Source organism: Columba livia, chromosome 5 (assembly GCF_036013475.1).
Source record: "Columba livia isolate bColLiv1 breed racing homer chromosome 5, bColLiv1.pat.W.v2, whole genome shotgun sequence".
Classification (NCBI taxonomy): Eukaryota; Metazoa; Chordata; class Aves; order Columbiformes; family Columbidae; genus Columba; species Columba livia.
The window spans coordinates 11,872,059-11,890,641 of record NC_088606.1 but is presented as its reverse complement, the minus strand read 5'-3'; the positions used below and the strand labels follow the sequence as shown (position 1 = coordinate 11,890,641).

The window sequence follows — 18,583 nt, the reverse complement described above, 5'->3', positions numbered from 1 at the left end:
ATCCCCCTTCCTTTATGGGGAAGTAAAGGGAGCAGCGGGAAGAGAAAAATAAAAATCAAAACTCTTCACTGGGGCCTGGACAAACAGTTGACTCTCCTATATCTCCAAGTTATTTTTGTTTAATAAAATGCAGCAGAGCGGCTTTCTCAGGAGACTGTCTTTATTTCACTCTGCACTTCAGGGTCAGTATTTTAAAAACTTCTTTTTTTCTCATGTTTGTACTTTCACAGCAAATATTTCTGCTGGCATGGCTGAGGTGGGACTGGCCCCATTCAAGTGCAGGGAGAAGAAAATTAACAGCCTGTCACACTGTGACAGAATGAACAAAATGACATAAATACAGGCACCAGGCACAGGCAGCGGGATCTTTCTTGGGTGCTGCTACAATCACTGTGCAGAGAGAGCACACAGGCAGTGAGGGGCAAATTTGTACAAGGGTAAGTGGAAAACTATGACCTTGAAAATCCCTCCTAAGCTAAAGCATGACCAAAAGAAGCACCTTGGCTTTCAAAATGAAAATTCACTGCATACCTGAAATTTGTGTGCGTGAGTGAAGGCACTCCAGCCTGAAAGCCAAAAGACTGTGCCCATGTGTCTTCCCACGGGGACAGCAGACAGAGGCGTCCAGCCCACCCTCAACATATCAGCAGACGTGCTCTCTTGCAAATCAAGGTGATGGGACCCCCTTGCTCTCCAACATCTTTCTGGTCCACCCTTCTGCTGGGCCAAAGCTCTGTTCCGGCGCAGCCACAGCAGCCTTGTGAGCAGCCCTGTGGCTCAGACCGTCTCCAGGGCTGGGAGAGATGGGGCTGATTTCTCTCCTGCCTTAGTGCCTGGGCCACTGTGCTGCAGGAGACAGAGGGGAGCTGAGCTGCAGAGGGACCGTCTGTCTGCCTGCCCTATTGCTGTGCGGGGCAGCTGGCAACAGGAGCCTGCTTTATTTCCTGGGGCCCTGCAACCCCTTCCTTGCTGTTTCTAGGGTAGGTGTTCGCTCGTGCACAGAGCACAGGGCTTCTCCCTCCACATATGGGGGAGAACAGTGGCTGGGGATGGCCATGGTGCCAGCCAGAGCAGTAACTCTGTGGAGTCCCTGGCTGAGCCCCTGCGAAAGTGGGAAGTGGGATATATGCAGTGTATACTCCTGCCCTGCACAGGGGCTCTGCCACAGCCCAGACTGGCACAAGGAGAGCTTGTCCCATGAGAGGTGACGGCTCTCTGGGAGCTCGCATGCTGCAGCTGATTAGAGTGTGACGGCTGAATCAGCTTGCCAGCAGCGCTGTGCCCACCCTCTCTTGCATCCCTACAGTGGAGCTCCTGAACTGCAGCACTTGTGATGGTCCGCTGCGCTAAACTAAATCAGGACTGATTTTGGTTTAATAAAGCAGGGTGAAAATGTGGAAATCAACACCTTTAAGGTACTTGGGGTTATACAGGGTTGAACCCAGTCCCTCACACAAGATTTTTTGTAAAACTAAAAGTAATGAAAGTATTAAAAATACATGGAATTGATCAGAGAAAAAGGCCTATTGTCACAGGCTCAGGGTTCTGTGGAGTTCATGTGGCAAACTAGAAGGTCATTAGTAAAGGATAAAATGATGAGTGAGTGGGTTTTCTGCCCTTTTGAGGTCTGCAGTGGACACTAGGTGAGGAGGACAGACCTCTGAGGAAGCTGTTACTATTGTAGCTGCCCTGCCCAGGCTCTTCTCAAATCCCAGAAATCACTAAGTTATAAGATGGGTATCTTCTACTTGATCTTGGAAAAATTATGTAATCAGGGAAACTGAAGGAAAGGATCAGGCAGAAATCTTCATTTCCACCCAGCTGGGCTTTCTACTTATTTTCTTTCTTCCCTCTCACTGTTTCCCCTTCTCTGTCTGCTCGTGCCCCCATTTCAAAGTCTGGATTAGGCAGCCAAGATTGCATTTTTGTGAGAGTACTGCGAGGGTGCTCAGAAAAGCTGAGCAGTGCCCTGAACAGCTGAATGCTGGTACAAATAATCTCGGAGGAAATGATGAGAGCGTGTGCTGTGCCCTTTCTTTCACAATGAGACAGAGAGGAACAGTCAGCACCACAACAGCCGCTGTGTTTTCTGTCTCCACGGCTCTTCCCTCTCGCTCTCCATTTGCGTGCTCTTGTCTTTTTTTTCCTCTGAAGGAACAAAAGAAAACAACATCTGCTCTGGTCCATTTAAAATAACCTTTTCCCTTCTTGCCGAAATGGACAGTAGTTGTCTCCTCCAGTGCCTTACAAGAGCCAGCTGAAGAGTGGCTTTCCCTGATAGCAGGTCATTCTGCAAGCAGGAAAAAAAATGAAGCCTGTTTCTCTGCAGATCTATGTTCCTATCAGGTAAAGGGCAGTATTGACTTTTAAGTTAATTATACTCAGATCTGCTGTTATCTCTGCATAAAGCATAAACGATATCGTGCTTTGCGGCTTCCACGTTCTTCAGCCACTCTGCCTCCCTCGCCTCCCCACAGCTGCTCCGCTGCCGTTAGCTGCCTGGCTTTCCTCCTCCTTTCCATCTTCCCTGCACGTTACAGCTGCTGTGTTTTTCTGCTGCTCCAGGTTTCTCTTGAGATCATCTTGTCATTTCCTCCTTCTTTCTAATCCATTCCTTCCCCTGATTGAACTGTTCTTCTCTTTGCAGGGCCGTGTGAGCTATCATTGTGGCTCTGAATAACAGGGAGGCTGTGGCCAAGCAGTAAAGGCTCCAAATATGTGAGCTGCTCCAGGGAAGTTGGGGTGACACCTGACCCTGCTCCCCCACAGCCAGTGATCTCTCAAAGTCTCTCACATCCCTGTTAACCACAACAGACCCTCCAGAACTAGCTGTGCTCCAGAGGTGGGACCCATCAATGGTCCTTCTCCACTGTTGACCACTAGCCATAATCCAGCTGGGGAATCTCTTTTTCCTGCTGTCCACCATTGCATTACAGGGACTACAGCTCTTTAATGCAGCTCAGGACAGCACAGGGTTCATTCCAGCACTTGGTATAGGGGTGGGACAGTAGTTGTCTTGCTGGTACCAGGGCCTATATGTCACAGAAAACGAAGGTGGAAGAATGGAGCTACAGCTACTCCTCCCTGGTACTCAATCGGCCCTTTGCACTGTGCACCGTACTTCCTCAGTAGCTGCTATCTCCTGTTATACATTTTTAATTGGTCAATTTTTCATCCTTATCCCCAGGTCGCACGTTCATGGCAGTCATTGTCAGCACCCCGTGTTCATTTCATGTAAAGCTATATTTAGACATTTCCCGGATGACATATCCCTAATGTACAATATCCTTTTACAGCTCATGTTAAGTCAGGCTTCAGACCTTTAAACTAGGATTTGTTTAGTCCTTGTCTGGACCATAAGCTGTGCTGCTCTGGAGCAGCTTGTCAGTCGCTCTGGTGTGACTGCAGTTACACAGTTACATGAAGTTTCTTTTTTTTTTTCATGATTTTTTTGGCATTGCGTTAGCCTGCCCACCTGCCCTCAGCATGCTCCGCGTCTGGCCAGGAGGGCTCCCATGTTTTGCCTTTACCACAATGGCACTGCAGTGGCTGTTGTGCACAGCGTGAGTTGGAGCATCGCATGTGCTCACCAGCACACAACACTGCCCTTTTCCCTTACAACATTGCCTGAGTATTTTAAGGCCAAGTGATATTCTAGAAATTGGGTAACAGTAGCAAAATCATCTGAGGTCAATTTGGGAAGGTCCAAACCATGGTTTCTGCTTTCTGGCCACTGTTTTTTATAAATTCCTTGAGGATTTAATTAACTCTGAAGAACTTTACTTTCTCTATTACATTCTGTTGCGATTGCCTAATGGGGGAAAGAAAATAGGGGAGAGAAATGTGCATTAAAAGCTGATCTCATAAGCCTTATTTCTATAGAAAATTAGGGTAAAAGCTAATGGGAAAGGGAATAAGGAGTGTTAAAAATAACAGCCTTACTCAATCCTTTGCATACCCAATGCTTTTAATATTTTCTCTGTCTTTCAGTACGTTAAAGAGGATACACAGGGCTGAGATGCCTCTGTCTGGAGCCTCAGACTTCATTTACCAAGCTGAAGTTGAGTTAGCACCTCAGAGGCTCTGGGGCTGTGTCTTGCATCAGAAACAACACAGCTTGTTATCATCCCTGAACTCTGCTCCTGTCAGTCGCCGTGCCAGGTGATGCTAGGTGACATGCAGAGGAAAACAGGATCTCTTACAGAATATGTGAAAAGGTAGGTTTGACATAAGATTAAATCAATAAGAGGAAGATGGATGAGTATTCATTGCCTGTATTTACCAAGGAAACTGTTTTAAAAGAAGGGGAAGTTTATCTTAGGACATTTGTTCACCTCCCTTTTGTTGTACAGCTGCTTGTCTGTCAGCTCTTTGGCTGCCACAGCTGGGAGTATGTGTTTCAAGGTGAACTGTTGCTTTTTTCAGTTTGCCTTAAAACGTTGATTGGAAAACCAAGGTAGTTCGGGATGTGATTGATGAGCAATGAGACAAGCACGCAGCAGGGACAGGCTGGACAGCTGGCATGACTTCAGTCACAGTCCAGAGCTGATCCTATCGTGTAAAGGGCAGGATTGGGTGGAAAGGAAAAGGGATGCTAAGAGAGAAAGGATGAATAAGGGAGAGAGAATTTCAAAGCCTGGGAGACAGGCTGTGATACGGTAGTCACCATAGTGATGATGAGGGAGAAAGACAGGAGACAGGGCAAAACCAAAGTCGGTCGATAGTAAAAACATTCAAGACTCCAAAGGCAGCCTGCTGGATCTGTGCATGCCTGGGGATCCTGAATATGGGGCAGGGACCAGCTGTCTTCTCTCTGCCTTTCTGCCAGTGTTGGTTTTATTTTGCTAAAATTTTGCTAAAGGTATCTTTGAAGTTATTCTTTGGACCATCACATAACAGTGACAAGAATGTTTCAGCTAAAGGATATTCTCTTTCGATACAAGTGATTCTTGGCTAAGCTGGACTAACTTTGTGGTAAGATTGATAAGGGAAAAAATTCCTATCGGTTATTGTAAAAATGATATTTGTACACTTCTTTTTGTGGCATCCTTCCTTTTACTAGTGCCTTTGAATTGTTAGTGCATTTATTTGCTGTGAAGGGAGGATTGCCCTACAGATGGGGTAATCAGAACACAGCTACACAGCAGGATCTGTATATCTGTGGCAGACCCCTTGGTCTCCCAGTGCATGAAGATGACAAGGTAACATCAAAAAAGGATCCACAAAAGCTGCTATGCTGAAATGCCAGTTACCAAAAGTAGTCCAAAGGAAGCACCAAAAAGAGGAGACATCCTTGGATATACACTACCACTTTAGAAGAGGCTGCAGGAATTTAAGATGATTGTCCTTTCAGATGTTTGAGTTCATTGTGTCTCTGCCTGAGGTTACCATTGTTCCAGCAGAACAGTTCACCTGAGTGCTCTTCACCTGCTCCAGTGCAATGTCTGACCAGTTAGTTCTCGCACTGAAGCCAATGAGTTCAGTCATGAGCAACTCTGCCAGCCTTGCTAAGGAAAAGAGCAACAGTTTTCAGCCCAGGAGTTGTAGCTGAAGGACAAGGAGCCAATTCCTTATGCTGCCACAGTTACATTTGCAAGAGCACATCTGACCAAAGCTTTAAATCCGTCCCTTCCCGTGACACAGACATCTTACTGCACACCACCAGGCAGTGCCTTTCTCCTTTCAAAATTGAGACTAGAGCTAGATGCCTGAAACTTTGCCTTATTGTGTTAGTCAGTTGTTGTTTTTGTTGTTTCTGTGTCAGCTGCCGGAGATGACACAAGAGGCAGGGGTTGGAGCACTTGACAAAGAGATCCATTCACCTCCCATCTATCAGCAGAGCACCCAGGCATAGCTGGAACTGTGCTGGAAGAGAAGACCCTGCAGACCTTTTGAAGCTTTTCTCTGCTGCCTGAAATAATTAGAGATTCTTTAGTGAGTAGAAAGGGGGAGAATAACTCTGTTTCAGATATAACAGCACCTGTCTCTGAGTCTCACCATCCCAGGCCATCCCTAAGAATTTAGCTAGTCATGCCTAGTCTTGTTCTGTCTTTGTCCCCTCAAAACTTTACTCCAGACAGCAGGGTTTCTCTGACCTGTGGGAAGAGAGACATACAAGTTTAAAGACAAAAATCAGTCTTATTCCAGTTATTACTGTAATACACCAAGGACATTAAAAATTGACACTGCTATATTAAATGTGTTATTGCTATCACTTTGAAGGCTTCAGGATATGCCATATTTACTCTGACCCTTTTACTTTCAAGTGTGTTTCTTCTTAATGCTTCACAGTAAAATCATCTGTGTGGGGGTTTTTTCTTTCTTTCTTCAGAAATTAGGTGAATTTTAGATTTCCAAACCTGTTCTCCTTGACCTTCAATGAAGAAAGGCCTTTCACTATGCTGTGAGAAATGTAGTGATTTTGTGATTTTTGCCTAGTTTTTTTTAAGGGTGTAGGATGGACTGAGTCTCTGGATTTACTAAACATTCAATAAGTATCCTCCCCAGATCGCTCCTCCCATTCCATTTGGGTTGTAGGAAAAAGTCTAGCCTTGCAGGAAAGAGGGTGTCAAGCCTAATTAGCCCCCTTCCTTTGATCTCTTAAGCAGGTTGGAGCACAAATTCAAGTTCTCGATTCTGGGACTCTGCAGTTCTAGACAGTTTTCAGGTTTCCTGGGCCCTCCTATAACTGTTTAAAAATGTGCACGTAGCGTGCAGTGTACTGCGTGATGTACTACAGAATTTGTGAACCTGAATTACAGACAAACACACTGACCCTTACTTCTGCATGTGCTTTTATGGTATTTCAATACTTTGTGTATATGGCCCTTGTAGCGTTCAACTGCATGGCAGTTTTCAATGACCTGCCTATGGGGCTTTGTTTGGCAACGGTTTCACAATGGTACCCTGGTGTATGACACAGGCCTAGAGGTGAAAGGGAAACTGTATAAGCAACAAGGAAGAGAAATAGGAATTAGCATGATTAAAAGATGGCTGGTCCTTGGTGCAAAGGCATGACAGTGTAGAAAGATAACAGTACTTGGTTGGAGAACCCAGAGATGGAGGTTACAGCGGGGCCATCAGAGAGGCAGGGATGAGATCCCTGAGCAACAGAGAGTGAAGTTCAAACAATGGGAGAAGTGAACAGAGTGAGAGGAAGCAGGGATGTAGAGGGAGGAAGACTGAGATGTAGAAAGGTCTGTTTTAGGGGAATGCCAATCGAGATGTGCGATACCCCCCGTCAGTGCATGGAAAAGCAACCAGGCTGCTGAGCCTCCCTGCTCTGCTGCCAATAAGCAGCAATGGAGCTGTGATCGCAGGAGAGATGCTCTCCCCTCCACAGTACACAGCATCGTAGTATTCTGAGCAGATACTTCTTTAGATCAAAGTGGTAGAAGTCTGTGGAGTGGATCTAAAGAGTCTCCTCGTTCTGAGCACAACGATATGAATGTTTCCAGATGACACATTAAAAAAAAAATAAGTCTTCGCTCTTCTTTCCCTCACCCCAAACTAGAAATCTACTTGTACAAGAGACAGTGAGGTTGAAGTTCAGGTGATTCAGAAATTCAGATGACTCAGAACAGTGACAGAATAGAAGACTGCATTATGATGCAGTCCTTAGTGGGATACTATTCTTTCCAAAGGAATTGAATTTCTTTGGTACACAAGATGGATAGAAGATCCATTAGTCATTTTGTTTTACCTGCAGTATTTAATGTGTGGTCCTCTACATATTTTATTGTGTGTTATTCGGGCTTGTTTAAAAAGCCATCTGTTTCCTCCTAAATAAGGACTGCCATATAATTGTTTTTCTCTGGTACATGCTTCTTTTCTGCCCTTTGAATTCCATCTGAGTGATTTTTTTTAAGAGGTAATCAGGATTTTAAAAGAGAGTTTGAGGGATAGGTGTTCTTGGATTTGAAGAGTTTGAGAGTTACTGTGCAAGACCTCTACCGCCTCACTTTTTGTGAACTACATAATAAGTCAAGTCCTAAAATTTTCCCAAGTGCTCATTACTGCTGTTCCTGAGGGCTTCACAAATACTTAATTCATCTTCATATAAGCCTGGTGAGGGTTTTAATTTTGCTCTGTTGTTTTGGGGAAAAGACCTGTCAACAGCAAGCTAGTAACACAATGCATAACACCATCTGGTTATAGCTAGATGACTGCTAGCATAACTCCTGGACCACTTTTCTTTTGTAGGCCATGTCTTTTTCCCTTCTCATGCAAGGTGTTTGAAGCAGAGCATGGTAAACTCTCTTTGCAATCTGGAATTCCTTACCAGCTGAGTGCGCAAATATCTCATTTTCACCTACTTTTTATAGGACTTGGTTTATGTAGTGTCAAGTCCCTCTTTAAGGTTAAACCGACAGAGCTCTGAAAGGCAGAAGTCTCTCCTACTGCACACTTCATATTTAAACTCCAACAGAGTGATCCATTACTCAGAGAGGTAGAGGATCCTGTGGAAAAAATTAGATCCCATCATTAAAGGTTTCAGAATTAATATTCAGAAGCATGGCAGAAGGGATATCAGTTACACTGGAGTTGCAGACACTGGCTTAATTTTAGTACTTCCTCAATTCCCCTGTCACATTGCTCTTACTAGATTTTGATATAAATGCTGGAACTGAAAATCAAATGGCAAATGCGCTTAGCAGAACTGATATCAATTCACTGCAAAATATATTACTTGTGACCAATAAAGGCAGATTATTTCACTGGATTTACTCTGGGTTTACCCTAGTGTAACCCAGAACAGACTGTGGTCCAGTGGGTATGGGAAAAGTGACACTTTAAAGAAACAAATCTCACCTATTTCAAGTTTTATTAGCTTCTGTTTCTGTTGTGGCTTCCAATTTTTATATTTGTTGTGTACTGGGGCTTGGCTGGATGAAAGCTTTAGTCTTCATTGTGTTACAGAGTTTTTGTAAAGAGTAGATGATGTTTTTAAAAAGACAAGAATAGACAATATGTGTAACTGTTGATAGTGAACTTACTCTTGGCTCAGTTTAGCCTTTAGTGTGACCAAGAATTTTATCCAAGAGCATAGTTTCTATACGGTATTGCCAAATTGAGTAATTTAAAAATAATTAGTCAGATCTTAAAAAAATATACTATGACATGGACAATGTTTAGGACTGAATATATGTTCAATTCATTGTACTTTGCTACCTGATTCCTGAGCTTTTGCAGTGTGCTCAGGTTATATTTTTAAGCTTTCTCGCTACAACTATGAAAGCAAGAAAATTACTGCCTTTTTGTTTAAATGAAAGAAAAATGAGACTTTCTCACATACAAGAGCTCATACATTGAGGAAAAAGCCTCAAATATCACTAAACTTATGATAAAAAGTGGTGAGAATTGGCAATTTGTAGCTCCTCAAAGGTGTCCAAGTTTTAGATATGCCCTTCTTACAAATAAAGAACTTCCTCAAGTATATAAAAGATGCAAAGCTATACTTCTGTGGCAATACCATTAGAAATAACTTCTCTTTCTCCAGGGAAAGACACAGGTTGCCACCTTCTCTCCACAACTAGTGAAACAGGGGGCCAAGCTAAAGAGAAAGAAGTTCTGATCTTAGCTGAGTTGACAAACTGTTACCACAGTATGGACTGGGATTGACTCCAGGAAAGTTAGTGCAAATACCACAGCTTTCCACTTCGGATCTAAGATCAGAATGTTTCCTGATACCTCTGTGAAACAGGGGGAGGGAGGGATGCTGGTTTGGGGGTTTTGTGACTATTATCTCGAGCAGCCCAGAAGAGGCTTGGGGCCTCCTTCTGCTCTGGATTGTGTTGGTTCAATTCTGCAGCAATTGCAAAAAGACAAATTAGCATACCTCAGATAAGACTGAGGTTAAAGAAGAATTTAGCTTTTTGCAACTTTTAGCTCAGTACAAAGACGACATGTTTTGTGCATTTTAAACCACATCTGTCTGCAACAGGGGAAAATTTAATTCAGGACATGGAAGCACTTTTCTCAATGGCTAAAGCAGACACTGGAGATTGACCTCATGGAAATGATACAGGATCAGATATGGGTTCTTATCTCTCTGGGATATAATCTACGAAGAATGAAAAAGTGAAGAACTCAGGAACTGCTGTGGTGTGACCTAGTGAATGGTGAAGTCTCATTTTCCCGTCTCCCTAGAGATCCTGAGAATTCAGCTATTCCATTTGAGAAAGGACATGTCAGCCCCTTGTTCTCAACCCCCGATATGACATTTGTCTGCTATTATTAAAGTGAGAGAGTTTCACTCAGGATATTCTAGGGCTTCTTTAGCTACATCTGCTAAAATTACAAGAGAGCCTGGGCCTGCCTGCAGTTTGCCAGCAGGTTCTGTTCCATTATTATCTGTTTTTATGAACCAATACTTGCTCATCTCTTTTTGCTTTGCAAAGAATCCTTGTTTTCCACACTGGCAGCAGATTACTACATGTGTCCTGTAAGGTGACCAGATGACTTCTCTGTACATCTGCCATTGCTCCAAGGGTTCTTTACAGAGTTGCAGCCTAAGCATCTCTCCTGAATTTCTAAGGAGCTGTTTTTTGTTGTTTTGTTTTTTTTTTTTTTTTTCTCATGAGGGCAGCTACCGCAAAGTGTTGTCACCCTCTGTCCACTTTTCTGCAGGAGGATGCCTGTGACTGATATACCATCCCATGGCTACAGGAGATGACCACTGCTGATAGCAGTAGCTTTCTCGTTTCTTGTAGAAAATCTTCAAGCCAGTTTTATCAGACACACTCCTTCCCAGTCATCTGGAGGCTCCAAAGAATTTTTTTAATACTTCTACAACAGACCTTTCAGCATTTGGAAGAGCAGGAGGGGCTTCTCTGGTGGACGTGGTTCTTGTGTAGGTTGGTGCCAACAGAACTTGTCTGTTGTCCCCTCAATATCAAAACAGCAGCCTCTACAGTGGAATAGTTGAAGACTATATCCAATAGTTGAAGATCCCATGTCCAACAGGTCTGTTTGGCTTCCTCTTGCTGCTTGGGCCTCAGCGTGAGTCAGCACCAGAAGTCTGAACAGTCCTGCATGAATAAGAAGCTCAAGGCAGTTACCCTGTCAGGGCACCTCTCTTCCAAATGCCATACATGAAAGACCCACAGCTTGTTACAACTATCTGGCAGCTGGCCACAGACCAGGAGGCCTCCTTCCTCCTCATCCCTACATCTCTCAGGTCCATTGGAAGCCTTATCCTGGACAGCCAACTTGCCTTTTTCCTTCTCGGCTTTTCTCCCCAGTCTATGTGCTCTTGAGTAATTACTCCTTTATGCTAATCATCATAGCTGTGTTCTTTCTAGCTCTCTTTAATTACTGTCTAGCTTATATATAACCCCCTCATACTGTAATCATAGAGATAGTAAAGATTATGCAAATGCTGATTAAGGTGTAATGTGGCTTGCAGAACATTCATCATAACTGGTGAGACGGGAGAAGAAAGGAAGCTTGATTCTTAGGGGCTAGGCTAAAGTTGTCCTGAGAGCGTTTATATTTTACATTTTTCTAGTTGAAAAGTGAACATATTCGATACTGAGAGTACTGAAACTCAGCAAGAAAAATATTTGAATAGAATCGTGCTTCCCTAGAGATAAATTTAAATTAGATACTTGTTCTTGAGTCTCACCTATGCAATATGTGAGGGTTGCTAAGACAGTTGTTTGCATCCTGAAACAGCCATTATCACCCTGATACCACTTGGAGCACTTTTTGTCACTTTCTTCATATGCAGAGGGCAGAGATCTCCCAAATCCTGTGATGAAAATTATAGGTAAAGTGGAATTATCCTAAATATGTCAGTGAATGTGCCGATCTTCTTTCCTCTCCTAACTCTGAAGTGGATAAGTAGAATCCAGCTAAGAGATATCTTCAGACAAACAGCTGGCTAATCATTTTTTCTCTAGAGTTACCACATTTTTATACATATTATCATGAGGCAGGATGAATGGTGCCTGGAAAACTGTAAATCTGAATTTTCATTTACTATATAAGGTGAGAAAATTGCCAAGAATAACAGGAAAAACTGTTGAGTAACAAGAGGCAGACCAACAAGGAATACAAGCTCTATAGTAAAAGCCAGAGAGACACAAGGATATTATACCTTCACATAGGTGTGCATATGTCTTGGATCCAACACTTGTGGATCCACTAGAGGGCTGGATATACCTTAGACAAAGGCCAGCAGGGAATTGTTAATCCCACGAAGCAAGTCCCAAAACTGTGTCTGTCAGAACTGGATCTGGAGTGGAACATCCCTCAGTAGGACAATAGTATCTCTGTCATAAACACATGGCAAAATCCATGGGATTTAACAAAGGGAATCGGGGTTAGCTGTGTCAGCTATAGCTCCCAAGGGAACAGTGTTGACAACAGCAGCGTTGTTTTCCTCTAGACTTCTAGAACAAGTGTTCTTTAGACGATGATTGCTCCTGACTGGATTGTCTCCAGGAATCTGCTGCCATTACTGTGTAGCAAACACAGAGGTTCCATCTCACGGTGATCTCCTTGGAAGGTCTGCCTGGGTCAAGCTGCCTGTGAAGTCAGGACAGAGTACTTCAGGGTTCAGAAATACATCTTTTGCAGGCAGTTTACTTATAACAAAAAACACCCAGAGGCTCAAAGAACCTTAAAGAATCCTCTGAAATCTCCCTTTAGAACCTGGTAGAGCAGTGTCAACAAAAGGGAGAGAAAAAAGCCTCACAGCTGGCACAACTGAAAATAAATCTGTTCTGCTACTCTGGTGGCACTGGAAGCAAGGTACATAGATAACCTGGAAGCCAGGAAAGTGATAAGACTTGACGACCACTTCCCAGTCACCTCAAATGCTCAAATTGTTCCTAAGCCTGATCTCACAGGTTGGTTTGTGTGCCCATGACTACATGCAGAAAAGGGGAAAGTAAAAATAGTTGTGTCACCCTGAAGAAACAGCTACTATTGATTACTGCAAAGAGCCAATAACAATTTCTACAATAATGAACAATTTTCAGCATTGAAAGTACATTTATCTGGTCTTTCTGCCAAAACTAGGTGAGAATTTTCCTCTGATATGATTAGATTCTGAGATTCTTGATAGAGAAAAGATCCTGAGGATATTTTCAGAGACAGAGATATTATCCAGAAAATGAGGGCATCTGGATAAATCAATACAGCTGTTATATATATTCATGTCAACCTTTTACTTTGCCAGGTGTTCAACAGAATCCTTGTGGTTGTTTGTTACAAACTAGTATAATAACTGATGTTCTATGTCTGGGGAAAACTTTTGGACCAAATCCTCATTCGCGATAAAGCTGCTTTATGCCACTCAAAAAGCACAAAGCAGCCTTTAAGATGCTTTTACTGGTTATATTCAGACTCAGCTGTCACAGGGGAATCTCCATATGGTGGAGAGCTGGTCTTGCTGAGTCTGCACTCTTCCCATCACAGCTCTGATTTTGGAGCCATGCTGAGAGACAGACGTACAGCTGAAGCATTGCTGTGCTCTAATAATTCCCTGCTGTGGAACTGTATCTTGTCTCTTTCTCCAGGTACAGCTTAGAGTTCATGTGAACCACTTTATGGGCCTCTTTGGAAATCCACTGACATGCACTCAAAAATTTCATTTGACTCTGAAGTCAGTTTGGCATGGGCACAATGGCAGTCTTGGTGGGAGGGGAGCCTGGGGACCTCAATATATTTTTAATAGTCTCAACGAGAGAGTAAGAAGGCCCTAAGATTACTGAGACACAGTTGCGACATGGCATATTAATATTTCTTGTCAATTGTGAAGCAGGATCTATAAGCTGACTTGGGAATTACAATTAGTTTGAATGAAAGGAAAAATGTCACATAGCATACTCATGAAAGCATGTATAACTAACTTCTGAAAGAGTTGGGGAATGTTTCACTTCAAATGCATGTCATTTAGAAAGTCATCACTTTCTAGGAATTTCAAGTAGAAAAACACGGCTTGGGCAGGGGAATTTTTTTTTCCTTAAGCAAATGGTCTATCACATCAGACATTATTGCTTAGTAGCTGACAAAATAAACCCCAGGGAATCTTTATCTCATGTATAGGATGCAGTAAATGAATGTGTATTTCCACAATCCAGGTCCTCTTGGGCTGTGCTTCAGCAATAAAAAGCAAAATGAATGTAATGATTTTATTGTTCTCTTAATAAGCATCTTCAACCCAAAGCATAGCATGAGGAAACTGCAAGTCAAGAAGCTTCCTCAGTGCCAGAAACGCAGAAAGTGGTTCCTACTAAGTCTTGCTCAAATACACAATAGGTATCGATTAGGAACATGACATAACCATCTTCTGCAGAAACTGTAGAGAGGGCACGCATGATGCACAGGAATTACAGCACTTAAAGTTAGCATTATGTACAGAACAAAGGCCAAACTACACCTGAAACAGTAGGGCTAATGCAGACATACTGTATCATAACTAATTACAAGCATTCAGCTGAATGACTGTTAATTGCAGTAAGTCAATTTACACAAGAAACAATGGTTTGCTGCCCTCTCCTCCTCTCAGGTTTACTTCCAGCATTAAAAATAACCTGTTGATGCTGCTTTTGGGGAGTGAGGACTGTCAATGATCCCTCTGTACAACTACACAATGGCTGTTTCGTGTAGGAGGTCTCACAGAACACCTTTCCTGCAGCCCTCACTCATCCAGGGTCACAAAATGCCTTTCAGTATCAGGTGATAAGCTTAAGAGCTTCAATAAAAGACCAAACATCTCAAGCACAGTATCACAGAAGACTATAACCAGTACCCCTGCAACAAGTATTTACCAAATAAATCTCCTAGAAGATTCTGAGAAAGTGGCGAGGGGTAGATGGAAGGCAAACCAGGACTTTGCCAGGCTCACCTGAGGTAAAAGGTTTCGTTGTGACCCAAATCTGGCAATCAATTCAACCGTACGCCTGTGAGAAAGATGTACCACAAACCACCTGACGAATTAATGTCACCAGTGTCCTTTCTACATCCTGTCTCTGACTAATCTCCAGTGCTTCAGAGACAGTTGAAAAAATGCTCAGCAGCCAAATTCAGGTGGGGTGGAGGACCAGAAGAAGCTGTGAAGCTTGGGAATGGTCAAAGTACAACGCCAAAGGTCAGCAGCTCAGTCCCCTTCAAATCCCCCTTGGACACACTGCAGTATCATGCCAAGATTTAAGATCATTCAGGTGCTTGTACTTAGAGTATTGATTGCTCCTGGAATGGTTAGAATGCTTTCCAGTCCGTGTCCTGATGACCAACTTAACAACCATATATTCTTGTGCTAGTATAATTCTGTAATTTAAATAGTTCTCCTTCCTTGATACTTACTGTTTGAATGTATTTACAGGGAATCATCACACGGTTTCAGCTTGCTTTGGGTAACCAAGGGAGCAATGCTTGCTCACTTGCACCTCCTGTTCAAGGGGATCTCTGCTCCCCGCTACCCCAGTATTCCTCTTCTGCACCTGTGGTGACCTGAGTCAATCTTTTCTGATCATAAGTCACCAGAACTGGACAACTTTCCAAACAAGGGTCCTGAGCTGTGCTGTGTAAAGCCATTTTAATACTTCCCTCTCTCTACTAAAAATACTCTGCTTCATGCATCATACACTCGCATAAGCCTTTTCCACAGCTATTCCCTCTGGCAGCTCTCAGCCATGGAGGAATTCACTCACATTGTAGGTCAGACAAGTAGGCCTAAGGTCACCAGCATCACCACCTTTCTTCTTCCACTCCAGTGTTCCAGACATGGTGTACCACTTCTAACCTTGGACAAATCTTTGCTTTGGCCACTGTGATTTCCTTTGTCAGCTCCTTTCAATAGTTTTGGCTAAAAATTATCTTTGGCTTCCTCTGTCCTGTCAACCTCACGAATTTCCTCTATTTCTCTAAGTTTGCTGTTCTGCTATCACAAGCCTTAGACGAAGACCTACATTTGTCCCTCTTGCACTTTAATGTAAACTGGATTAGCCCGCGATCACTCATTTTAAGATTAGTTTCAACATAAGGTCCTTGCTGCTTATTAATCCTAGGCCTAAAACATCTTCTTTCATGGACTCAGTCCCTGTTTGCTTGAGAAATGGAGTTTCTATGACACTTGAGAACATTTAAGCCCTATCATCTCCCAGTGGTATTTTCCAATCTGTATCTGAGAAATTATCGTTTCCCATAATCACATGATATTTGCTCTTCTATGTCTTCCCCATAGCTTCTAGAGGTGAGTATTCCTGTCCAAGTTTGTAATGGATTACCCCCCTTCTCTTGGTGGATTTTAAAAAAAATTATTTGTTCTTGTGTAATTTTGCAATGTAATGCCCTATTATTTTATTTCTTCAAACCACTTTACTAGAATATACAGTAACTCCATGGTCTTTGCCATTATTTCTGTCATCCTAAGTAGTTACCCCTGCAACAACTACGTTCTGAATACCACTGCTAAGCCGAGGTGTGCAGCATGTAACACCAGCATTGAGACACAAGGTTCCAGGGCTCGGTGAAAGCACATTGCTTATACCATGAAATTCCAAAACCAGTTAAAGACAAGGCTTTAGAGACATATCTTGCTGTAATAATTGTATCAGAAATCTTAAAAATCTTGTAGTCATGATATGAAAAAAGAAAAAACCACCAAATCACTTGAACAGCAGATATTGCATTAGATTAATGCTTTATCCCTTTGGCTACAGATATTTTTAAATGTGGAAAAGCTTCTGACATCTTTTAGATGGTATAAGAATTTGTTTTCTCTTTTGGGGGAATAATACATTAGTATAGCTGCTAGAGCTACAGGCACTGGAAACCTATTATGTTTTTCCTTCCTTTTCTTTTTTTTTCCTTTTTTTCTTTAAAGGCAAAACAAGAGGACATAAAAAGAGTGGCAAAGAAGGAAATTGCAGGTTTGTCTCTGATGGAAACTTATTTGCAGTGCTGCTGCTGGAGAAATCCAGGCTGGGTGCACAGTCCTATCAGCTGGTCCAGAGCTAAGCAATCTTGAACAAGCGATAGGAACATTTAAGACATTGGTCTTAGATTGTCTTTCTGATCGCAGGTTCAAGGCATCATCTCAAAAGGCGCAGTTGTCTTGACAGCTAAGCCAGCCTCTTACTGGGGACAGCAGCAAAAGGCGGGAGAGATAGAGAGGGGGGGAGAGAGAAAGCAGAGAAGTGGGATGAGGAAAAAAACAGCACACAAGGAGGGAATTAGCAGTGCGAGCCAAGCTTCGTATTTTTGGGGCTGGTGAGGACACAGCCCGAGCTAGAGATCTTCGGGTTTGCGGGGCAGGTTGGTGTGGGCGTTACAGAGATCCGGGGGATGAGGACCGAAGAGGGTCAGGATGGATTTCGGGACGTGAGGAGATGCTGTAAGCGGCAACTATGACGCAAAGCTTGTCCGTTCAGGATCACGCATCCAACTGTTCCTCCCTAGTGATCCCTCGATAAACAACGTCCAAAAAGGACGGTGACCTCATCCCACTGAAATTAGCCAAACACCACACATTTCTCCGTGTTCAGCTCCGCACATTCCTCACAGCTCCGGCTCTCCCGGCTTCCTGACCTACCAGCCCTACCGCTGCATCCGGAGCTTCGAAGCCCCCGGTGCGGCAATACCTCCCACAGACCCTGGCCCATGCCGCCGCCGGCTGGGACCCGCGGTCTGCGGCTGAACCCTCTTGGTCCCGGCTGAGCCCCCTTGGCTCCAGCTGAGCCCCCTTGGCTCCGGCTGAGCTCCCGCCGGCTCCGGCTGAGCCCCCTTGGCTCCGGCTGAGCCCCCTTGGCTCCGGCTGAGCTCCCGCCGGCTCCGGCTGAGCCCCCCCGGCTCCGGCTGAGCCCCCCGCGCCGCTTCTGCGCCAGAGCCGCCTCTCCTCCTCCCCTCCCGGCAGCCCGGTGGGTCGGCGGGGAGACGGCAAACCGCACAGCGGTGCCGGCCGGTCATCTGCCCTTATCGGGATATGCCGCGATACAAGCGGAGCCCGACGCAGGCATTCGTTTAACCTGGCCGCTCAGAGCGACAGGTTCTATCGGGTGCCAGCGTCGCCATCCTACCCCCGCTGCCGGGAGAGCCGCCTGACGGGGGAGGACGGGTCCCTCTCGCACCTCCAGGAAAGGGAACACACCCCCCGCTCCGCCGGCCGGTGACTCGGGGTTGCCACCTACGGTCGGCTGCTCCCCGCCTGCAGCCGGCCCGAGCCCGCCTGAAGCGATCGGCCCCTCCGGGGGGCGAGCGGCCCTGGCTTGCTGCTCTTTTCTGATCTTTTCCAGACTCTTCTCCCCCTCCCCCCTCCCCTTTTTTCCTAGTGACATTTTTTTTATTTTTAATAAAGGCTATTGTGTCCAACGCGACCCGTTGTGCGGGGTTGCTCGCACGTCCCTGGGGGCAGAGAGGGGAAACAGGCGGCTCTTCACCGCGCCGATCCTTCTCTCCCGGCGCCCCGCGTCCCGCCGCCATCCCCGGAGCCCTTCTCCCAGTGCCCCAACGGCCGGGCCGGTGCAGCAACGCCCGCCCTCAGGCCGAGCCCCCGCAGCGGCGGGGCGAGCCTCGGCACGGCTCCCGCAGCGCCAAAACCCGCCCCGAGCGGGACGCTCCGTCTCCCCACAGC

At 44.7% G+C, this 18,583-nt stretch overlaps 1 long non-coding RNA gene across 1 annotated transcript; it reads left to right on the top strand.

Annotated features, from left to right (window-relative positions):
• Positions 1-74: 74 nt before the first annotated feature.
• On the top strand, positions 75-18,572 carry LOC110361404 (uncharacterized). The gene is made up of 3 exons (XR_010472744.1): positions 75-2,346; positions 3,991-4,217; positions 5,765-18,572. It is a non-coding gene; the product is annotated as an uncharacterized LOC110361404 (long non-coding RNA).
• Positions 18,573-18,583: the final 11 nt, after the last annotated feature.